This window comes from Doryrhamphus excisus, chromosome 1 (genome assembly GCF_030265055.1).
Source record: "Doryrhamphus excisus isolate RoL2022-K1 chromosome 1, RoL_Dexc_1.0, whole genome shotgun sequence".
Taxonomy (NCBI): Eukaryota; Metazoa; Chordata; class Actinopteri; order Syngnathiformes; family Syngnathidae; genus Doryrhamphus; species Doryrhamphus excisus.
The window spans coordinates 19,157,440-19,182,923 of NC_080466.1; the positions used below are offsets into that span (position 1 = coordinate 19,157,440).

A 25,484-nucleotide genomic window follows, 5' to 3' on the forward strand; every position below is an offset into this window, starting at 1 on the left:
CTGAATGGTTCTCCGTTTGTGGTTGTCTTTAAGCAGAACCAGCTCCGGAACTGTCCCAGAACATCAGTCTCTCTGGAATTCAGCAGCAAAGACTTCCGAACATCAGTCGCAGCACATCACGACGGGCAACAACAATGAGGAGTCTAACCAAAAAGGTAAACGGGAAACTTTTGTTATGAAGTGATTGTTTAATTCAAACAAACTGGAAAGCATCCTATACAGAGTCAATCAAGCAAGCAACCTCCAATTTTATAACATTACTTTTTAAATAGAGCTTATTTTTATTGAATGTACATAGTTATGCCCTTGTACTGTATGTCTACACACACACACACACACACACACAGTTTTAGCATGTGAGGTAATTTTGTGTGGGTGTGTGTGTCTGTGTGTCACATTGTTCACCGTGGCAGAATGCACATTTCAAAGGCAAGACAGCTCCTGGGCTTGCTGAACTTTTGCTTGTTATCAGGCGCGGAGAGTGAAGTGGAGGGAATTGATCTTTTGTCTAGTGGAGGTACGCTCCCCTTTGGGCTCCTCAGCGCGATGGCTGCCTCTCCTCCAGCTGACACTTGTCCTGCCACTACTGAGAGAAAAAAAAAAGAGAGGCGAGCTCTGAGCTGCCGACACCAAGATTGATCCCCACCCTCCAAAAGATCAGTATCCAACTCCAACGATTAGGAGGAAGATGCGAGGGCAGGCAGTGGGAAGGGGGACTGATGAGACATTCATTTTCTACCGCTTATCCTCATGAGGGTCGCGGGGGTGCTGGAGCCTATCCCAGCTGTGGCCAGCCAATCACAGGGCACATATAGACAAACAACCATTCACACTCACATTCATACCTATGGACAATTTGGAGTCGCCAATTAACCTAGCATGTTTTTGGAATGTGGGAGGAAACCGGAGTACCCGGAGAAAACCCACACATGCACGGGGAGAACATGCAAACTCCACACAGAGATGGCAGAGCGTGGGATTGAACTCGGGTCTTCTAGCTGTGAGGTCTGCGCGCTAACCACTTGTCCGCCGTGCAGCCTGAGACATTAAAATCACCAAACAATTTTGTGTTAATTTTAAACCTCTCCATTCCGCCATGTTGACATCGTGGAGCAAGTGGGTGGTAGACACTCGTCCACCGTTCTTCCACTTGAGGATGCCCCACAGTTGCTCAGTTGGGTTCACTTTCACTTTCAGCTTCCTCTAAAAGGAAACTTGGAGGTGTGTGTGGGCTCCTAATCATGTTGGAAAACTTTCTCCCGATGCATGGCATCATGCTCTGCTTCACAATGTCACAGTACATGTCCAAATTCATGTTGCCCCTCAATCAAACCCAGCTCAACCCCATGCTGGCAGCACTCATGCAGCCTCAGAATATGATGCAAGCACCACCATGCTTGATGGTAGGCAATAAATTATCTTGGTACTTAATTTGTTGCCAAATATTGTGACCTATACTGCTATATAAGCTGTACACTGACTACTTTAAAGTATATCATGTATCATTTATACAGTATTGTCCATTGAGACATGTCCTAAAAATGTACTAATTTTCTCACTTTACTGAATACTATATATTCTGTATGCATCAGTCATCCCCTTAAAATGTTTTTTTTACATTATTGGAGGACGAACATAAACTAATAACAATAACATAATAAATAAAGGATACGTTATCGGGGGCTTCTGAGGACCTCTGTTGTATTTGTTCGACCAGTGGATTTGAGGGTAAGGACTGGAGGATCTTTACTGTTATTACTGTGTGTTATTGGCAGTGCGAGGATGCGTGTGTGGGGGTGTGGGGTGTGATGGGCAGACAATGGGGGGACGTCTGGCAGCAGACGTGATAATTTGCAGGTGAGCCAATTTCAGACGGGTGGATGGCCCGATACCCTTGGTAAGCATTCGAAAGCGGAGCAGGGCAGAGATGAATCAAGTTTAATAACAAAGGGTTCTAATTGCCCCCCGCAACCTCTACCACCACCACCAACACTCCCCCACCTCCGCTCTAATTACGGTGAGAACGCGGCGTACTGTCACCCAATATTAAGTTGTCGAGGAGCCGGAGCTGAGATAATCGATAAACACTTTAAGTTGAGAATGAAATAATGGAAGAACGACGCCTCCTTCTTTCCATTCAGTGGGAACCGCCGGCACCCAAAGCCCTCCTGGCTCATGAGAACACGTTTGGGACGGTCCAAGAATGATTGCCGAGTAATAATCCTGAGCACACCCCCTCCTCAATGCCCCCCAATAGAAACACTCACTCACATACTTTCATGTGAGGAGAACCCCATCACCACCAGCAGCACCAGCAGCAGCAGCAACAACACCAGCAGTGCCTTCCCACTGGGCCCCCTGAGTACCCGCGTGTCTGAGTGGAAAGGTGAACACGGTCACTCTAATTACAGGGGCCCCGACTCTCTCACACACTCACCAGGCATAACTAAAGACAGGCCAATTAGGGCGAGAGGGAGATAAGGGAAGTTTTATTTGTATACTAATTAAGCCCCTGATGAAATTCAAAGGGGAGGTGGTTGGAAAGGGGATCAGGGGAGGGAGTGGGTAATTGTGTGTTTGAGGAAAGGTTGCTCTAGGTGCAGTTATCTGAGAAGCACAGCCTTGAGATAGTTGCCCCTTAATCCCATGCTGAGCCCCTGCCTGTGCACTGCAAGGTCTCTCATAATTTGATCCGTTACGTATGAAACGGTAAGCTCCGTCGGCAAGATCATTGGCGGCATTTATTGCTTATTTGCAGCTCATTTCTGGCAAACAAACAAGGACGATTGTTCTGACCTAAAATATGCTCACGGTTTGAACTACTTGATGCAATAAATTAGCCTGAACACTTGGGTTCACAGTACACCATTTACAACTTAAGTCCTTTAAGTTGGGGGACACATTTTTATCCTTCAGAGGTAGCATCATTGTAATAGTCTATACAACGAAAACTTTAGGAAACTAAACTATACAGCCGTCCCTCGCTACATTGCTGTTCACCTTTCGCGGCCTCAGTGTTTCACTAACTATTGCACAAAAGGTTTTACTTTTGCACATCGTGAAGGAATGTAGAACTTAAGCGGCTATAGGGCGCCATTCCGGAATAAACGGATCTTAGTTTAGTTAAAAAATAGCATCAGGACGACAGCAGTAATAAGTTTTAACAAGGATTCAAAAACGCTACAGCAGAGTGGTGCCAGTATGAAGAGGCATGGTCAGAGGAACTGTGAAATATCATTTCTTATGTGTCCAGGTTGGTCATTAATATTAAATTTGTTATTTTTAAAGGTATCATATTTCTTTATGGGAAAACATTCATATTTCTATTTCTGAAAGAAATGTTTGGGCCTAAAAATGGGTTTTGAGCTTTAGTTTCATTTTATAATATTGTTCTTTTTTTTTTTTACAAAGGTTTCAAATTTGAGCGAAAAGTAGGAGAAAAATTGTAATTCCTGTTTGAGAAAAGCATATAAAGACATAGACATAGACTTTCTTTTTTGTCATTGCACAATAACACAGCAGTGAAATTGCCAACGAAATGTCGTTGCCTGGCTCCCGTGTAATAATAAATAATAATGTGGAGAATAAATAGATGACATCAAATATGAACAACAATGTACAGCGTAAACAGTAATTTGTACAAATAATTTAAATAATTTAGAATAAATAACAATAATTTAAAGTTTTGGTTGTGCGTGTGGCCAGGTAGAGGGGCTTATTATTATTTTATTATTATTATTATATTATTATTATTATTATTATAAAGTGTATGGTGAGGGATTTTACAGCCTTAAAAGATATATTTATTCATTCATTTTCTACCCCTAATCCTCACGAGGGTCGCAGTGGTGCTGGAGCCTATCCCAGCTGTCTTCGGGCGAGAGGCTGGGTACACCCTGGACTGGTCGCCAGCCAATCACAGGGCACATATAGACAAACAACCATTCACACTCACACTCATACCTATGGACAATTTGGAGTCTCCTATTAACCTAGCATGTTTTTGGAATGTACGGGGAGAGCATGCAAACTCCACACAGAGATGGCCGAGGGTGGAATCGAACGCCGGTCTCCTAGCCTAACGCGCTAACCACTCAACCACAGTGCAGCCTAAAATATATATTATGATTGTAAACAATAAAGAACTACTTCACAGATTGTGCTTATTGCGGGTTATTTTCAGAACCTAACCCCTTCAATAAACGAGGTACCACTGTAACAGTAGGAAGAAACAAGAAATTCACTTGTGCCTCGACAGCAAAACTGATGTTTAACTAAAAACTTGAAAGATCCATTATCACGACACCCACAGTGCCCTTGCTGTTAGAGATGTTCTCACATGTTCCTACCACATACAGTATAATTCTGATCCATGACAAGGTTGAGTCCATCACTTATCCTGACCACCTGAAGAAGCCATCATTAGCAGTCAACCTTAAGGTGGTCCTTTAAAGATCAGCTGGGCTGTTCAATGGCAAGGAGCTTTTCATTCTAAGAGATTAGCTTCTCAGAGGCCCCCCCCTGTGATGTATTGTCACAGTAAACCACATCGGGTCAGCCATCAAAGGCAGATCTGCAATTTGACGGTTCACAGCTGGGTGGTGGTGTTTTTTTGCTGAATTCCGAGACCACTTTATCCCCCGTTCCTCATCATTGTGCCGAAGCTTTCTGCTTCATATCGAATTTGCACGGTCGTAGATAAAAATATTAATGATGTAATAATTCCAACTCACATTCATAGTGTGATGTGCGAGCGATAAAGGGAATATGTTATGACCCTAAACACTCAAATAAAAGTGGTATTTTGCGGCTTGAACATGTTTTGAGATATTGTCTTGACAGATATTAAAATTGTAGAGACGTCTTTTAGTGCAGACTTTAAAGCATTCCCACTGTCACGTCAACGTTTTTCATGTCATTTACATTTAATCTCACCGTGCGATGAGAAGAAAAATAACATTTAGCCGCGACCGTTTGCAAGTTGATTTGCTTGCCAGGGAGGCACTCAGGGAAGATTTGAATAATTCATCCCAGTTAAACCCATTAAGAATATCCATGTGGACACTTTTTTTGATGTTAAAGACAGTGTATGATCTCGGGGTGCTTTCAAAGGAGGTCTAGCTTTACTTAGGGTGCCTGTTTTCCCCCCCCAAGCGACAAAGATCAACTGGCTCTTGTGTTAATTCCGCAGAAGTGTACTGTACAGAAGTCTTTGCTACAATTGGCACCCCAATCAACGTTTCTCTGCACGTAGCCTGAATACAGTCTCAGAGACTAAACTGACGAATCACTCGGTACATCTTTGGCGAAAGGGTAAAATTAGCGCACTGGCTGTCAAATGACTTTGTTGGAAACTTTGATGCCTGTCTTACTTCTACCTCCAAAGTTTATCAGCTTGATGAGAAGGGCTCATTTGAGAATTACTCACTTCCTGATTTATTTTTTCATTTGAAATTAATGTTGTTTACTGATTTTTCTGCAAACACATCAGTTCAATCTTCATCCATCTGATAGGTTTCCCCTCTTGAATTTAACGCCCCCCCCCCCCCCCCCCATCCCCCACCCGAAAAAATGTTTGTAGGTGATGCAAAGCCAAGCAACAACCACCGGGTCAAAACAGGGCTGGCAGAGCTCCGAGGAGCATAAATCATCAAAAATCTGTGAGTACTCCGAGGTGAGTACAAGACAGAGCGAGTGTAAGCATTTGAATGAAAGGTAATTCAACACAATGCGTGTCACGGATTGGAAAAGCGAGACGGCTGTTGTCTCCTGCAGCACGAGAGCTGTCAAATTTTCGGCATGATACTGACTTGGTTTTTCAAGGCCGATCGACGCCCCCCCACAGTGAGGTGAGAGTCAGAGTGCGAGAAGGCAGACGTTGGCCCTCGGGGCTTCTTTAAAACCCTGACGCTGTGCACAAAGGGGAACTTTACATGAGAACGACCAGGTTAAAAGTGGACTTTGTTTTCTTTGTGTACCGTATTTTCCGCACTATGAGGCGCACCTAAAATCTGATTTTTTTTTTTTTTAAAGCTGACTATGCGCCTTATAATCCGGTGCGCCTTATATATGGATCAATATTTAGCCGCGACAGGTCTCGCAACTTACGGTAAGCAGCCACCGACTCCATTTTTCCCATAGAAGAAGAAGTGCGCTGTGCATACTGGGAAATATTAAACAACGATTCACTTTCATTTATGCGTTTGTATAAAGACCCTGAAATGGCTCCTATTAAGAGACACGCTTACAACGCAGAGTTTAAACTCAAGGCGATCAGTCACGCAGTAGAACACGGAAATAGAGCAGCAGCAAGAGAGTTTAACATTAATGAATCGATGGTGCGGAAGTGGAGGAAGCATGAGGATGAGCTGCGCCAAGTAAAGAAGACTAAACAAAGTTATAACAGTATCAGACGTTTTTTTGCGTGTTGACAAAATGGAGGAAAAGTAAAATGTTATGCCTTGCTGTTGTTCAAAGATGTTAAAGATGTGTCAAGAAAATGCTTTACCTCAGAGAAAATAATAAAACAGCTGTTTATTCATTTTGGGAGTGAATGGAGTTGTGGAAAGCTTGTTTGTTATCTATTAATAAAGTTTGACTGACCTATCTGACTGTTTTGTTGACATTCCCTTTAGCGCGGCACCATCTAATGGTTGCATAACGTAACTACAGCCTCTACTGTAGCGCCTTATAATGCGGTGCGCCTTATGTATGGAAAAAGTTTTAAAATATATCATTCATTGAAGGTGCGCCTTATAACACGGTGCGCCGTATAGTGCGGAAAATACGGTACTTTAAAAATGAAATGAAAAGACTAATATGCATGCTAAGCCAGTATTTGGCAATGTCAATTACAGTCATCTCTCATTTATTGTTTATTAATTTACCTAATTTACCATTCATTCATTTTCTACCGCTTATCCTCACGAGGGTCGCGGGGGTGCTGGAGCCTATCCCAGCTGTCTTTGGGCGAGAGGACTGGACTGGTGGCCAGCCAATCACAGGGCACATATAGACAAACAACCATTCACACTCACATTCATACCTATGGACAATTTGGAATTGCCAATTAACCTAGCATATTTTCGGAATGTGGGAGGAAATCGGAGAACTCCACGCAGAGATGGCCGAGGGTGGAATTGAACCCTGGTCTCCTAGCTGTGAGGTCTGCGCGCTAACCACACGATCACCTTGCAGCCCTCAGTCAAAATATAAATAATAATAATAAAGATGAGTTTTTATATGGCTACACGGCGCTCTAGTCAGTTCAATCCCACCCTCGGCCATGTCTGTGTGGAGTTCTCCGGTTTCCTCCCACATTCCAAAAACATGCTAGGTTAATTGGCAATTCCAAATTGTCCATAGGTATGAATGTGAGTGTGAATAGACTCCAAATTGTTCATAGGTATGAACATGAGTGTGAATGGTTGTTTGTCTATATGTGCCCTGTGATTGGCTGGCCACCAGTCCAGAGTGTACCCCGCCTCTTGCCCGAAGACAGCTGGGATAGGCTCCATCACCCCCACTACCATCGTGAGGATAAGCGGTAGAAAATGAATTAATGAATGAGTTATATATAGTATTCTTGTCACAAGGCATCAGTAATGTTGGGTGACATGACGTTAGATTACATTACCTTTTACACGTCATGGAGACTGACTACTGAGCTGACATGCCATGGCTGCTCAGTCTATCACTGGAACAAGGCAGTGATAGTAATCTGCCACTGAAACTACTCTATTGTTGGGAGATGATGCCGTGCATTGGATTATACTGATTGTCCAAAATGGAAAGAAGCCTCCTCGGTCTCCTAAGCTCTGCCAAAGATGTCAGGCTGTCAAGCTCAGTGCCAATGATGGAGCCTGCCTTCCTCGCCGGTGTGTGGCGTCTCCTTGAGGCTGCTCCCCTAGCACACTACTGCACAAAGGAGGGCACTAGCTACCAAAGTCCTGTTGAAGATCTGCAGCCGCTTCTTGCATACATTGAAGGACGCCAGCCTTCTGAGGAAGTACAGGCGGCTCTGCCTTTCCTGCACAGAGCATCCACATTGGCAATCCGGTTCATTTTATCATACAGATGAACTCCCAGGTATTTGTAGGTATGAACGACCTCCACATGGTCACCTTTAATGAGAACAGGTTCTGGGTTTGTCCGGTTTCTCCTCCTAAAGTCTACCACCATTTCCAGCCTTCGTGGTGTTAAGGTGCGGGGAGTTTGCGTCGCACCAGTTGGTGAAGTCCTGGATCAGTTTTCTGTACTTATCCTTCTGTCCATTCCTGCTACTTCCCACAATGACCATGTCGTCCACGTACTTCTGAACCTGGCAGAGCTGTACTGAAAGTCGAACGTGTACAGGGTAAACAGAACAGGAGAGGGCACAGTTCCCTGCTGTGCTCCCTTGCTGCTGGTCACAGTGTCGTTCCCCAGTCACACTTACTGAGGTCTGCCAGTCAGGTAGTCTGTGTTCCATGCCACCAGGTGTGATCCTACTCCCATATGTGTCAGTTTGTCCCTGAGGAGCTGAGGCTGGATGGTGTTAAAGGCACTGGAGAAGTCCGAAAATGATGTAATTCTCGTAGCACCACTGCCTCTTTCCGGGTGAGGCAGCGATCGGTGGAGCAAGAAGATCATGACGTCCTTAACTGTGACTTTCTCCCGGTATGCAAGCTCCAGAATAGATAAACAGATAAATCTGTTTATGACCTTTAAGTACAATCATTATCAGAGCCCTGTGGACATGAAATAACACCCCTACATTCACCTTTTACACTCCCTTTATTCTTCCTTTACACTGCACTGCTGTAATGCACAGGCTACGGGATCACTGCAGGGACACAAGAGATGGCCATGACTTATTAAAGCATTAGTATAAAGCTAGTGAGCTAACTAGTTACCCTCCAGTTAATTCACTGTATTCTAAACAGAGTGAGAAGAAGGACAAAGGAGCCAAAATTATACCACTTCCACACTGAGTGGGAGGTAAACTTATTTTCACTCTTATCCATGCAGTGTGTAATCTAATGCTGTGTCAATAATGGAACATTACTTATGCCTGGTGTTCATAATAAGTCTCATAATAATCTCAGAATAATGATAATTAATATTTCATTCATTTTCTCCCATTTATCCTCACGAGGGTCGCAGGGGTGCTGGAGCCTATCCCAGCTGTCGAGAGGCGGGATACACCCTGGACTGGTCACCAGCCAATCACAGGGCACATATAGACAAACAACCATTCACACTCACATTCTAACTATGGACAATTTGGAGTCACCAATTAATCTAGCATGTTTTTGGAATGTGGGAGGAAATCGGAGTACCCGGAGAAAACCCACGCATGCACGGGGAGAACATGCAAACTCCACACAGAGATGGCCGAGTGTGGGATTGAACTTGGGTCTCCTAGTTGTGAGGTCTGCACGCTAACCACTCGACCGCCATGCAGCTCCATAATAATGATAATTAATAATAAAACATGAAGTAGCAATAATGTCTAAATTTTTTTGAAAAACCACAATAGAGCGAGGTAGAGATAATTGAACAGCAATATTGCAAACGATGTATCCTAAAAGACCTTCATTAGTTAATGTACGGGCTCAGAATGAAAGCAATGCAATCATCAGCTTCCCTGTAGGCATTGGACTCCAGGTCGCCTGGCTCTGTCTGGTGGACAGAAGCAGCATTGCAGTGCCATCCAACTTTTTCTATGCTCCTCCAATGCAATGGTTTGGGATTCATTATGGGGAAACTTTCATATTAAACTTGTATTGGTACATGTTTCTATATTTCAGGGGGACAATGTTTGGGTGCTAAGTTGCTGTGTGATGAGTTTAATGTTTGTAAGATTAAACCATGAGTCAGATTGTTGTATTGAGTATTGATCTCTTGCCAATTGTGAGTTTTTTCACCATGGAGATATTATAGATCTGTTTTTGCCTCTAAATTCAGTGGCTGCTGCTTATAAACAGTTTGAGAAAAAACAATTACATTGTTGGTAACCATTTTGTACCTCATTGAAAAGGTACACTTTGCCTAGAATCTCAAAAGCAGTCTTGTCAAGCCATTGCTTAGAAATGCAAACCAACAGGGAATGAACAGGACTGAATCAAGCCTTGTGACCCCGCCAACGGTTCCTAGAGCGTTTATTAGCCAGAGGCCACTGAGGAAAGTCGGGGGGGGGGGGCTCTGGAGAGCATCCCACACAAGAGCCAACGACAAGCCTCACACAGAAAAACTGCCAGAGAAGCACATTAAAGTTAATTAGCAATGAGACCGCTGGCCGCCCCACAGTCTCCTATCCCCTGGTTATCTCGCCGCTTTCCCTTCCCCACGTTTGTACTTTAACAAGTATTTCACCGCTACAAAGACGATCATTTCATTAATTGTTTGCGTGGTGGAAAGGCGCCAACAACAAAAGCACGATGTACTGGCCCACGTTCATCCCAGGTCACAGTGAGAAAACCACGTTAAATAAAGAGCTAACCTGCATCTGTAGTACACACTTTAAAAAAGAGTGACATGGCATGCAAAATTGAAAGCTCTTTTCTAACCAATTTGCATAAAGTATAAATGCTTTAAAATTAATTATTATTATTAAGCATGCCCCGCGACCCTTGTGAGGAAAAGCAGTGTAGAAAATGAATGGAGGGATAATAATTATTATTTCTACTTAGTGCTTGGGTAGTTGAGATAATGATGAGTTGTCATGGTTCATTGCACATGGGTTGGGTTGAACTAACCCAGGATTGAGGATTGGATTTGGGGGCCTATATAAAGACCCAAAAAGGCCAGCATTATTAGTCCAGTTAACAGCATCCATGCCTATTATGTGAACAATGTCTCCGGGCGCTGGATATGGTGGAGGCCGGTTTGAGCTACAGTGATATAGCCAGGCGTATATGGGCTGTTCTCAACCCACTATCAGAAACCTGTATGAACGCCACAACACGACAGGCTCTGTTGATGAGAGACCACGTTCAGGCTCAGAGAGAGTGACAACTACCGACCTGGATCCCTACATCTGGTCGCAACATCTGCGGGACCGGTTTCACCATGCCAGTCATATATGGGAAACACCCAGCAGGAACAACACCCGGATCAGCAATCATCAGTCAATCCGGTACTGACTGTTGTGACTGTGTTTGGAGGGTTCTATTTTCAATAAATATGGTCTAGTACCCGAGTTCAATCTCACCCTCGGTCATCTCTGTGTGGAGTTTGCATGTTCTCCCCGTGCATGCGTGGGTTTTCTCCGGGTACTCCGGTTTCCTCCCACATTCCAAAAACATGCTAGGTTAATTAGCGACTCCAAATTGTCCATAGGTATGAATGTGAGTGTGAATGGTTGTTTGTCTTAGGGGTGTGAATCTCAGCACTGAGGATTTGATCCACATCTCGATGCACTGCCAGCAATACATTTAACGATACAATGCGATACGATGCGATAATCATTTAGTTCAAATCAATGCAATCCAATATGATGCAATTCAACATGATGCAAATAAGCAAAGGGAAAAAATGGAATTCAGTATGGTCCTACAACAAGGATTTGGCTTTATTCCTTATAGGCACTAGAACAAGATCCATTTGTTCTGACCTGATTTGATTGTTTTTTTTCCCCCGGTGTCCGACGAGAAACTACACGGCGGTCGACTTGTCCGTGTTGTGGTGTACCCTTTTTAAGGGGGTCTGCATGTTTGTCTGCTGCCGTTGTACGGCATTCTTTGCAAATGACGGAGCTTTCCGCCGTTCTTTGCGAATTCGTAGTGTTTCCAAATATAGAAACTTCCTCGCTGCTGCTTAGGTGCGAACGTCCATGCTGTTTTACTAGTTGTTGTATGTGCCTTACGGCTTCCGTCCGTATTCAATACAAAACGCGAAATAATGATGGGGAACAGCATATGGGGTGAAGTTGAACATTAATAAAAGGGCGCTTGCATCGGATTTTACCAATACACCCAAACGCATCGCGATGAATCCAGATTTCACCCGTCAATTGCATCCATACCCGGTGAATGAGCTGATGCACTTGATGTATCGATTAATTATTTTCCACACCCTTAGTCTATATGTGCCCTGTGATTGGCTGGCGACCAGTCCAGGGTGTACCCCGCCTCTCCCCTGAAGACAGCCGGGATAGGCTCCAGCACCCCCACGACCCTCGTGAGGATAAGCGTTAGAAAATGAATGAATGAATGGTCTCAAAGTTTCTATCTAAGCTGTGACTGTACGTTTGTATGAACACAGTGGACACCACTTCATGTTGTCTATCAACCCTTAGCACAAAACCAGCGATGCCACGACACGGCACTATTATCCTCCGTGTTGCTTGTGTCTAAAACAAGACGGTGTAATCTAGAATGCATTTCAGACCAATTAAAAATTCTCCAGCACAATTACTTATTCCCCCAGCGGGCCCGCCTCAATCAGTGCGAGTGTGTAATGGGTTTACGGCCTTGACGCGCCAAACATGTCCTGCCTATCTGCCCGCTGCTCTTCTCAAGGCTGCGGTTATTAATTGTGGCTAAAGTTGATAAATACAATCACCAGTGCTCTTAATGCTAATTAGTCTTTGAGATAATATTTATGATTTCATAAGCGCATATTTCTCCAAAGGCTCCGGCCTTGTGGCCCCTTTCCATCGGTCATAGGCTGTCTTGGATATAATCTATCTTTGGGGAGATGAGGGGCCAAAAGAGGGGCCGGAGGAAACACAGGCAGTAAATACTAATAGTACTTAGTGGGAGCTTTGGGGGCATTATTGAGCCAGGCTGCACAAGCAGACAATTTTATAGAGAAAGACCACTGTATGATGGATAGGCCTTCTTTCAAAATGGGAGCTCAAACAGAAATGTAGTCATTAAAAACATTATAAATCATTCATTACAACAGCTAAAACAACTCACGGGCTTACCTTAAAATTGAATAATAACAGTTCAATGTTGGTCTACAACATAAAGACAACAGGAGTTTTATATATCATTTTATATTTTGTATCATGTGAATTAGCGTTATAGGTTTACATTTATCATTGTCATCAACAGTCATGCAAACTTTGGCAGTACTTTTTAGTGCAGGTTTTTTTTTTTATATACATTGTTGTTGTTTTTATTTTAAATCAAGGAGTTCTACAGTCCATTCTGAACCCCTCTTCCTTTTAAGATTAAGAGTCTTAACTAAATATTAAATAATGTTTAATTTAAAATATTTTTGTTACAGTATATTTCATTAGAATAATATTTATTTACATTATTTTAATATTATTTATTTAATATTATTAATAATAATATTATTAATATTATTTATTTAATATAAATAATATAAATAATTATGATGTATTATATTTATATTTTTATATTTTTGTTGATGTAGTATATTTGTTACATATTTACCTTATCATACAATCATTTAAATTATTAATTAATCATAGATGATTAATCATTAGACATAATTATTATATATTTTATTTATTTAATAATTATTATTGCGGCACAGCGGTCTAGTGGTTAGCGCGCAGACCACACATCTAGGATACCAGGGTTCAATTCCACCCTCGGCCATCTCTGGGTGGAGTTTGCATGTTCTCCCCGTGCATGCGTGAGTTTTCTCCGGGTACTCCGGTTTCCTCCCACATTCCAAAAACATGATAGGTTAATTGGCGACTCCAAATTGTCCATAGGTATGAATGTGAGTGTGAATGGTTGTTTGTCTATATGTGCCCTGTGATTGGCTGGCCACCAGTCCAGGGTGTACCCCGCCTCTTGCCCGAAGACAGCTGGGATAGGCTCCAGCACCCCCTGTGACCCTCGTGGTAGAAAATGAATGAATGAATAATAATTATTATTATTATTATGAATCAATTACTAATGTTATTAGTAATTCACTATTTAGGGCTCCCTGGCAGTCAGGGGACCTTGGAATTGACTTTTCTTTGTACTGCATATAGCACTCATCATAAATACTATAAATAGAAACATGTATCAGACCATTTTACTCCTGGATGTTCGGTATCGGAATCGGCAGCATAAAACCCTGATCAGTTTTTTCATTGTTAATATTGACTATTTGTCATAAAATTTTGCTGATTTGAGATTTTCACATAAGTATTATAAAAGAAACATTTTTCTGTTTCATTTCCTTTTGAGCTCCCACTAACATAACCAAGTGTGATTCCTTGCTGATCATAGAAGCCTTGAAATAACTTCTGAAACATTTGTTGACATTTTAAAGCAGAGTATTCTGTTTTTTGACACAAAGCGCTTCCTCGTCCTAACTTGTCTGCCCTTCTTTGTGTCACACAAAGTCACCAAATCAAGGTGAGCATACGCACCGCATCATCGGTCGCATCGGTTCATCCTGAAAAGAGTTGAGCCGTCCTTGGCTCCGGGCGATGCTCGTGCAAGTGACATGTGATGAAACCACTTCAAGGGGGCTAAGAGTGGCCGCGGCCCTTTTTTTTTTTTTTTTTTTTTTTAGTTCAAAGCCAAAAGCAGCCCCTGGCACTGCAACCTTTGCAAGGTTCTGTGAGTTTGCTGGTCCTGTTCTCCTTCCCATAAGGCCGTCAATGTCAAAGCAACAGAGTCCAGTCAAAGCTTTGGCCCCCACCTCCATTTCTGCCTTTAAGTTAGCTCTGCACAGGTTGCTTGACTGCTCTAAGCTGACAGGTGGAATCACACACATCTTGCTGGCTAAAGAAGTGGAAGAAGCCTTCAGCGATCAGTGAACCTTCGGATGAAGGCAGCAAGCATATCTTCCTCGCTATATACAATAAAAACTAGAGCGTGTTCACAAATACATTTAAAGAGATGCTGTTTCCTCTTCCAAGATGAATAAATGATAGAGAGGAGGGCTTAACTTTGCCAAAGGGGACCTTGGATTTTTTTTCACCCTGTGGGCATGGCAGTCTTCATTTCCCCCCCACCACCACCATGATATTCCCAGATGTTTTTCAGGAGTTGTGATTGAGTTTCACATATTGGAGTTATATCTGACAGCCAGACTGCTTTATCTGCTCGGGCTGATAACTGTGCTGGCCTGCCCAAAGAGTGAACGCTATAGATATAGAGACACAGGCCGCTCATATATTCTCATCTCCTCTGGTCTTTCCTCGATGATTTGGCATGTCTTCATCACGCCTGACCCGGGTAGCGTGTTGCTCTTTATCTGGGGCTCCAGCTGAGAGCTCTGCTATGGACTTGACAGCAGCGTCTGCCCAGCTTGTGTCAGTCAAAGTAGTGGAAAGAAAGGCTAAACAAGGCCAAGGACCACTTATTGGTCGATAGATAATGCTGGACTGTGGACGGATTGAATTCAGAAATCTTTACTGGACTCCAAACTTTTGACTATATGGCTATAAGGCTATATATGGCTAAGCTGTCGGCATTAAAAATGTATTAATAGATTGCTATGGTTGTTTGTCTATATGTGCCCTGTGATTGGCTGCCGACCAGTCCAGGGTGTACCCCGCCTCTCGCCCGAAGACAGCTGGGATAGGCTCCAGCACCCCTGTGACCCTCGTGAGGAAAAAGCAGTAGAAAATGAATGAATGAATGAATAATATTGCTTTTTCATGGTTGACTATGGCCTATTATTAGTACAAAGTATTGAAAGACAAGTCATTGGTAGTATTCTGGTCACTAAGTACTAAGTCAGTAATGTTACATTGATGAGACATTAAAAAAGTGGAGCTATTGTGCTTTGTATTGAGTTGTGGACTCCTAAAGAGCAGATACACACAGAACGCTTTCTAGATCTTCCAGAATATCTTCCAGAATCTGCTCCTCTTTCTGCAGTGTTTCCACGAACTTCCTGCTTTCGCCCCAAACAAACTGTTTAATTTACTCCACCCCCGGCGCTCCTATAGGTACACTCACTTTGTATTGAGTTGTGGACTCCTAAAGAGCAGATACACACAGAACGCTTTCTAGATCTTCCAGAATCTGCTCCTCTTTCTGCAGTGTTTCCATGAACTTCCTGCTTTCGCCCCAAACAAACTGTTTAATTTACTCCACCCCCGGCCCTCCTATAGGTACACTCACTTTGTATTGAGTTGTGGACTCCTAAAGAGCAGATACACACAGAACGCTTTCTAGATCTTCCAGAATCTGCTCCTCTTTCTGCAGTGTTTCCATGAACTTCCTGCTTTCGCCCCAAACAAACTGTTTAATTTACTCCACCCCCGGCCCTCCTATAGGTACACTCACTTTGTATTGAGTTGTGGACTCCTTAAGAGCAGATACACACAGAACGCTTTCTAGATCTTCCAAAATCTGCTCCTCTTTCTGCAGTGTTTCCATGAACTTCCTGCTTTCGCCCCAAACAAACAGTTTAATTTACTCCACACCTACTATAGCTACACCCAGTCCGCTGTGATTGGTTTAATTCCTGATTGCTCCAGAGGACTTCCGGAGACGTAGGTCTGCGTTTAGCCCATATAAGGAAGTCCGGATCATAGTTACAGCCCACGTCTTGTTATAAAACATATTGCTATGCTCTCATTTATTACATAATTGAATTTACTGTGCAGTAACTTGCTTCAGTGAGTCAGCTAGTTCACTTTTTTTTTGTATGCACATTTCTCCAACATCACCACGCTGGGCAAAGGGGAAAAACAAGGAGACTTTAAAAAATAAATGATTAATTATTACAAATTATTATTTAAATAATTGATTAATTACTAATTTTATTAGTAATTCACTATTTCCGGCTCCCCGGCTATCAGGAGACCTTGGAATTGTCCTAACTTTTCCCCTTTGTACAGCACCCATAGCCAATAGTCCAGGTGACACAGGAACTTCCTGGCAGAGACTATAGGAGTCCATTTAAAAGGAGAGTGTTACTGTTAGATTTGAGGGTGTCTGAGTCCGGGGAAAGGCTCCGGAGCAAAGCAGTGCTTGCTGGACCCTGACTGCGTGTGAGGCCTCAATTATTCATGCGGCGGTGCACATGTCAAGAGCTCACCGACACGCACAACAGTGAGCCAAGCCGAGTACAAATCAAGCAGTGCGTCCGAGGGCACGTGGGCACTGCCCACAATGCACCTGGAGGAGGAACGCACCTCTTGGTTTGTTCTGGGATAACCAGACAACAAGGCTGCCTCCATAGTCTTTTATTTGTTTGTTTCTTGGCAGGGGTGTTGGTGCCAGTGGGTTTCATCTTTTCATGGCTCATCAACCTGCTGTTTGCTTCACTTAATACTCTCAACTAGCCATCATGCCTTCAGTGTTTTTAAGTCTGCTGTCTGCTGCCCTTGCTGGTCCACGACACGTCTACATTAACTCAGGCTGGACACTTTTATTATCATCCAGTACTCCATTCGGCATTATACTTAATTCATTCATTCATTTTCTATTGCTTATCCTCACAAGGGTCACGGGGGTGCTGGAGCCTATCCCATCCCGAGCATATTGTCTTCGGGCGAGAGTCGGGGTACACCCTGGACTGGTGGCCAGCCAGCCAATCACAGGGCACATATAGACAAACAACCATTCACACTCACATTCATACCTATGGACAATTTGGAGTCGCCAATTAGCATGTTTTTGGAATGTGGGAGGAAACCAAAGTACCCGCACATGCACGGGGAGAACGTGCAAACTGAGGGTGGAACTGAACCCTGGTCTCCTAGCTGTGAGGTCTGCGCGCTATCCACTTGACCGCCGTGCAGCCCGCATTATACTTCAGTTCAATAGGTGTGTACTGTGCCTGTGTGTACTGATGTTGTGTTGTTTTTGCCTTTGAAACCTCTGAAGTCAAACCCAGTCTAACCGGACATTGTAATGATGACGAGGAGAAGTGGTAAACTCAAGTAGTCAGGACTCAGTACTCAGGAGCTGTCATGTAAAAAAAAAATCTGAACTATGCTTAAAAAAGTACCTGCTACATGATGGACAAGGCCTAATTAGTTATGATGTGAGTGTGAATGGTTGTTTGTTTAAATGTGTCTGGGATTGGCTGCCAACCAGTCCAGGGTGTTCCCCGCCTCTCGCCCAAAAGTCAGCTGGGATAGGCTCCAGGGTACCCCCGCACCACTAGTGAGGAATAGAAAATGGATGGATAGCCATTTTTATACAAACAATACATAACATTTGCTTAAATATGCATACATTCATTCATTTTCTACTGTTTTTCCTCACGAGGGTCGCGGGGGTGCTGGAGCCTATCCCAGCTGTCTTCGGGCGAGAGGCGAGGTACACCCTGGACTGGTGGCCAGCCAATCACAGGGCACATATAGACAAACAACAATTTGTCAATTTGGACAATTTGGAATTAACCTAGCATGTTTTTGGAATGTGGGAGGAAACCGGATTACCTGGAAAAAACCCACACAGAGATGGCCGAGGGTGGAATTGAACCCTGGTCTCCTAGCTGTGAGGTCTGCGCGCTAACCACTCGATCCCCGTGCAGCCACGGGGATATTCAACTACGAAATGGCATTTTTTTATTGATTAAAAACCGTGATAGAGTGACTCGGCGAAATTGGAAGTGTCAAAGGGCCAACTGTAGTTGTTCTTGTTACTTATGCATGATTTGCATTTGGAAAAGCCACACAAGCAGCCTCTGAGAACTGCCAGGCGTTGCTCCTCTCCTCCTCATTGACATGAGCAGCCAAAACAGGCTCACTCTTGCTAGCAAACACAGTCGGCCATGTCAGCCGCGCCGCATGGACAGCGAAAACAGGCTCAGCGGCGTGCTCGCCGTCCGATGGCACCGGTGACTGCTTTATCAGCATCCCGTAATTTATGTTGTACTAATTAGCTCCCCAGTGGCTGTCTTTGGCTCGCCGATAGTGGTGGCGACGGGAGAGGACAGGAGAAAGAAAAGGAAAAGAAGGTGGTGGTGGTCTTCGCCGTCGCATCAACATGCCCTCAGCAGTGGCACCAAACTGAGACACGTGCATGTCATAATTAATGTTAGTGAATAATTAACGCGCCTCTCCCGGGCTCGGATGGCTGGCGATGTTTACCTTGCAGCTTCTCGCGACTTACGGAATAAAACATTCTTCGCATTGGTGGTTGAGGACAGATGTCACGGCGCCACGGAGGAAGGCTTGGCAGCTGCGAGGGCCCCAGCACACCCGTCCTACCTGCTCATTAGCTCGCCACCAGGTCACGGGGTCGCACAGCCCTACAGGCCCCGGCCGCTACATTATTAGCTCGCCTGCGCTGCAGGTCGCGTATCGTGGTCTGCTGCATGCTACTCTGAGGATCCCAGTACACGCGAGGAGTAAACAGCGGAATACAAAAATGGATGCTGTCACGGAGCACTTCGCTCACACGCTCACCACATCGAGGGGGTGTTAGGATTCCATTCTGACAGAGTCCAATCCTATAAGCGCGGTGGCTCTCGGGGTGGATCATTCCGATTTAGTAACTTGCTTTGGAATTCAACTGAGAAAAAGAGATTTAATTTTTTTTTGGGGGGGGGGATAAATTGCACCTCATCTGTACTGTTACTGACAAAGTCAAAAATACTCATGAATGGCATTCAAATGAGCTGAAATAGTGTTATTAAATATACAGACCTCCACAAAGACATTTGAGTCCATCCATTTAACCAATTAAATAACTAATACTGTGACTTCATAGGAGCCAACGCTAGTAATGACGTTTTGTTTTTTTTTTACCTGCACAAACGTCTGTGAGCATCTAGCACAGTTGTACAATGTTCCCCCAGGAGCCATTTGTGGCCCTCTGCTTTTTTTTAAATGACCCATACCTAGGGGTGCTCCGATCAATCGGTTTCGGACGATATTTGCTTTAAAATACCCATCCTCTCTGTCGATCAGCTCCGCCCCCGCTGCAGCATCGCGGGGGTATGCTTGAGCCTATCCCAGCTAACCCCGGGCGAGAGCCAGGGTACACCCTGGACTGGTCACTAGCCAATCGCAGGGCTATTTTCATTTTTTTATTTTGTAAAAAAAGCTTAAAATAACATTAATTCATTCATTTACTTTCTACCGCTTTTCCTCATGAGGGTCGCGGTGGTGCTGGAGCCTATCCCAGCTGTCTTCAGGCGAGAGGCGGGGTACACACTGGACTGGTCACCAGCCAATCGCACGGCTATTTTCATTTTTTTATTTTGTAAAAAAGCTTAAAAAAAACATTAATTCATTCATTTTCTACCACTTTTCCTCACAAAGGTCACGGGGTGATGGAGCCTATCCCAGCTGTCTTCGGGCGGGGGCAAGAGGCGGGGTACACCCTGGACTGGTCACCAGCCATTCGCAGGGCTATTTTAATTTTTTTATTTTGTAAAAAAGCTTAAAAAACATTTTAATTTAATTTCAGCTTTTTTTGTTTATATTGTGCCTTTTTCACATTTTGCTTTTGGGGGTTTTGTGTTTATATTTATTGTTATATTTGCGGGCCAATAATAAATGACTCACGGGCTGCAAATGGCCCCTGGGCCACATGTTGTAGAGCCTTGTAATATGTCCATCCATCTATCTTTAATACCGCTTATCCTCACTAGGGTCGCGCGGGTATGCTGGAGCCTATCCCAGCTGTCTTCGGGCGAGAGGCGGGGTACACCCTGGACTGGTGGTCAGCCAATCACAGGGCACATATAGACAAACAACCATTCACACTCACATTCATACCTATGGACAATTTGGAGTCGCTAATTAACCTAATATGTTTTTGGAATGTGGGAGGAAACCGGAGTACCCGGAAAAAAAAAACATGCATGCCCTAGTGGAGATTCCCTTCTAATATGTCATAATATACGTATATTGAAAAAAGCATCATATTTTTGCTTGGTAAAGGTAGTACACCCATCGGAAGACATTAGGTGAAGTGAAACGGCCCCTACTAGGAAAAAGGTTCCCCACCCCTGCTTTAGCCAAGCTGCTTATCTCTTGTGTGCCTTTAATTTATGTCACTTTACTTGCCCTTGCTTGGAGTGTTGTTGCACTTACCATGCATTTCAGAAAATAAAACAGCTTGGATGCATTATTCATGCAAAGCCGAGCAGCCAAGGAATAAATATGCCTTTTGAACACACATTACAGAGGCACGGCCTGACAAGTTTTTTTTCTTCCTTTTAACATATATAGAATGTAATAAAACTCACCCCTCCAAGACATTTAAATTGCTAATCACCGCGTAGCTTTTAATATCATACAGACAATAAATAATTCAGACAAATGTCCATTCGGCATAATTCATTAACTCTGGCGCAAATCCCTCTTTATTTCCAATCCGTGAGTCCAGCCTTGAAACACTTTAATCCAGCCATGCTAAATGAGATCAAATCATAATGACGGTAGGAGGGTTGGTTTGTTTTAAACCTCCTCAAGGACGAGGAGGTCTTTAGGGGATGTCGACCCTCTTGGAGCGAGCAACTGAGGAACTGTAAGTGTATTATTGCATCATTAGCAGAACAATAGCTTGACACACTCAAGTGTTTCACAACTGGACGTCATTTTTGAATAATTAGTGATACATTAGTGACATTTTCAACTGCAACCTTCTTCTTTCTTCTTCTTTCTCTTTGGGCTTTTCCCTTCAGGGGTCGCCACAGCAAATCAACCGCCTCCATCCGACCCTGTCTTCTGCATCTGTCTCTCTCACACCAACTACCCTCATGTCCTTCACTACATCCATAAACCTCCTCTTTGGTATTCCTCTACGCCTCCTACCTGGCAGCTCGAAACGCAGCATCCTTCTACCAATATATTCACTATCTCTCCTCTGGACATGTCCCAACCATCTCAGTCTGGACTCTCTGACCTTATCTCCAAGGCCTCTAACATATAATGTCCCTCTGATGCATTCATTCCTGATCCTATCCATCCTGGTCACTCCCAATAAGAACCTCACCATCGTCATCTCTGCTACTTCCAGTTCTGTTTCCTGTCTCTTCTAGACCAAACAACATCGCTGGTCTCACCACATTTTCAACTGCAACCAAATAATTGTTTAATTGTGTAAGGACTGAGAGGTTAAGTTAAAAAAAAAACAATAATTAAAACTATAAATAAAAGAATTACACAAAATAAAATGAATGAATGAATGAAATTGGAGACAAAATTAGGTTTCATTCAATTTCTTAAACTGATATAAAAAATATTTTTTAAATGTTGTCATATACAGTATCAAAATGTACAGGACAAAAAGATTGAGCACATTATTAAAGAACTGGAGCACAAAAGTATAAATGAGTAAAGAAAAATTACACAATGAAGCAAAATTTTATTTTATTTACTTTTTCCATTCAGCAAAAACTGCATTTTTTCTTTCAAAAATAACCTTTCATCAGTAATGTTTGTCAACATATCGAGCTCATTACTAAAGAACTGATGGGTAGAGTGAAAGTAAAATAATATAATAAACAAATAAAAATATAATAGATTTGACATATTTGTAAACATAAATAAGTTAAATAAATAAAGTTGAAGCATTGAAGGCAAAAGTAAAACAAAAATAAAACTGATAAAAAAACCACACAAAATACACAACCCCCTCCTCGTTGGTTGAGAATCCCTGGTGTAGATTAGAATACACCCCGAAGGACAGAAATGGACTCACATAAGATTTCTATTTAAAGTCTAAAATGTGACAAGAAAAGACAAGCGTTCCATTTGTTTGCCACAGAGCATCCATGCTGACAAGCCTGGCGGAGCCCAATGCAACCCAATGCAACACTGTTTGTTTAGCATTTGTGTATTGCTTATTTTGTTGTGTTGTGATGCTTTGCATCATGCTTGCATCAGTGAGCCGGGCTGAATAGGAGAGTGTCTTCTGTCCTGCAAGGGGTAAGGAACCGATGGGAGAGGTGGGCAGAATTTGGAAAGACACTAATGTGGGTCCAGATGACTAGGAGGGATGTGAATGTTGGTCACAGGAGATTCTGGTAATCTGCTGTTGACTTGATTTAGGTTGGATTTACACTAATTCTGATTTGGTGTCATTTTTTCCCCAAGTGTTCTCTACATGCACTTTAAAATGCTGGTTGCTGTTGGTGTGAAACTTGACGTGTTAAAGGGGAACTGAACTTTTTTTTTTAATTTTGCCCATCATTCACAATCCTTATGTGAAACATGAACACATATTTATTTCCCTTGTCTGTGCATTCTGGAGCGAGTAAAGGAGTCATATGAGCTAGATAACAACGGACATCATGGGAAATACAAATTTTGACGCTAAGATAATAAGAGTTCCTGTTCTATGGTTATCAGCACACTTTTCTTTTTTTGCAATCTCTGGTATTTTAAAAACAAAACCTTGTAAAACCTGCATGGTGGTCGAGTGGTTAGCGTGCAGACCTCACAGCTAGCAGGAGACCCGAGTTCAATCCCACCCTCGGCCATCTCTGTGTGGAGTTTGCATGTTCTCCCCGTGCATGCATGGGTTTTCTCTGGGTATTCCGGTTTCCTCCCACATTCCAAAAACGTGCTAGGTTAATGAATGTGAGTGTGAATGGTTGTTTGTCTATATGTGCCCTGTGATTGGCTGGTGACCAGTCCAGGGTCCTCTCGTCCGAAGATAGCTGAGATAGGCTCCAGCACCCCCGCGACCCTCGTGAGGACAAGCGGTAGAAAATGAATGAAGTTAGATTAAGTATTAAGTATTCATTCATTCATTTTCTACGGCTTAGCGTCACGAGGGTCGCGGGGGTGCTGGAGCCTATCCCAGCTGTCTTCAGGCGAGAGGCGGGGTACACCCTGGACTGGTGGCCAGCCAATCACAGGGCACATATAGACAAACAACCATTCACACTCACATTCATACTTTTGGAAAATTTGTATTTTACAATTAACCTAGCATGTTTTTGGAAAGTGGGAGGAGCCCGGCGCACCCGGAAAAATGCACGGGGAGAACATGCAAACTCAACACAGAGATGGCCCAGGGTGGAATTGAACTCGGGTCTCTTAGCTGTGAGGCCTGACCACTATATTAAGTATATAAAATATAAAGCAAATAGTTGTGTTTGTTTCTGTGGTTGCATTATACATTCCCGGTTTTCCATTTTGGTTCTTTTTGTTATTTTTCCCACCCTTAGTGTTGCATATAAGCGACCGGACCTCGTAGTCAAATGATCAGCCACCTGAACTGTGCGGGAGAAGTGCCAGGAAAACGGCTTCAGGAATAATAAGTCCGAGTTATTGGATAAAATCAGGTCTCTCGCCTCAAAAGTCAAGAATCAACATGAAGAATGTCAATGTTTGCGCAGAGAGAGCAAAAGTAGCGAGAGAAAAAAAAAACAGGATCTTAAAATATACATTTATTCAGAGCCTGTGCCAGATCAAACAGCAAAATTGATCTCCTCTTCCTTCAACCCTTGCTCCGCTCCCTCCACCGTACCCCCTGCTCTTCCTCACCCAGTATCGACTCTGGGCAGCGACCATCGCCGACACATCACCCGCTGTCACGCTGACCATTACGGCTTAGGGTTCATGTGACCGCCTGGGGGCAATGATGTGTTTGGTGGGCTTGCAAGAGACTCGTATATATCTCAGTCGGGCCTTCTTGTCTTCCTCAAAAGCACCTTGCCACTCTTTCCCAAAAGCCCTTTTCAGGCTAACTGTGGTGTAATCAAGACTGTGGATGGCAGCCAACGTGGTCTCTAGGATCCTCTTGCACATTCGATTAAACACTGTGACTCAATGCGTTTAATTAATTTGTCTGTGCCTTTGCTGGACCGAATCTTTTCTAAAGACTGATTAGCCACGTATACATGGACCCAAATATTCCAATTCCATTCGGGTTATTTGCTCAAACGGAAAGAATGTAACCTTTGTTTACACCTCATTCCGAAAGAAAAGTGCCAATCCGAATGAATATATAATCGGATTCACAGGGGTGGAATATTCCTTTCCCCAATCCGATTGAGGTATCTTGTACCCGTTCAATCGGAAAGTTGTCAGACTGCGTTCTTCTTCGTGGTGTTTTTCTTCTTCTGTTGTTTATTGGCGGTTGGCAAGCAGCTTTCGTGTGCATTAGCGCCATCTGTGGAACAGAATCTAAACCCTTTCATACTATATTCACAAGTCCAGTTTTATTAAAAAAGAAAATACATATCTATATAAAACATGTCCCGAGTTTAATTATAAAATATTAGCAAGATTGAACTTTATCTTTTCCTGTTCCCGGGTGCGTTCTTTCAGCGAATGCTGAGATATGACGTAACACGCAGCTACAGACGTTCTTCGATTTAAAAAAATGGAGGCGAGCAATTGGCACTGGACTGCTGCGGAAAGTTTGTTTTTGATTCAAGCTAAATTTCAGTACCTCCAAATCAGAGGCCATGGTTCTCAGTCGGAAAAGGGTGGAGTGCTCTCTCCGGGTTGGGAATGAGGTCCTGCCCCAGGTGGAGGAGTTTAAGTATCTCGGGGTCTTGTTCACGAGTGAGGGAAAGTGGGAGCGTGAGGTCGACAGACGGATCGGTGCAGCCTCGGCAGTAATGCGGTCGCTGTACCGGACCGTCGTGGTGAAAAGAGAGCTGAGCCGGAGGGCAAAGCTCTCAATTTTCCGGTCGATCTA

The 25,484-nt window shown here is 43.4% G+C and overlaps 1 protein-coding gene across 1 annotated transcript in view; it reads left to right on the forward strand.

Annotated features, from left to right (window-relative positions):
• psip1a (PC4 and SFRS1 interacting protein 1a) overlaps nucleotides 1-25,484 on the forward strand; it is a 50,144-nt gene that overhangs the window by 1,934 nt on the left and 22,726 nt on the right. Inside the window, exons 2-3 of the mRNA XM_058065568.1 lie at nucleotides 37-155; nucleotides 5,582-5,660. The gene's annotated coding sequence lies outside the window, so the exon portion shown is untranslated. The remainder of the gene's footprint in view (nucleotides 1-36; nucleotides 156-5,581; nucleotides 5,661-25,484) is intronic.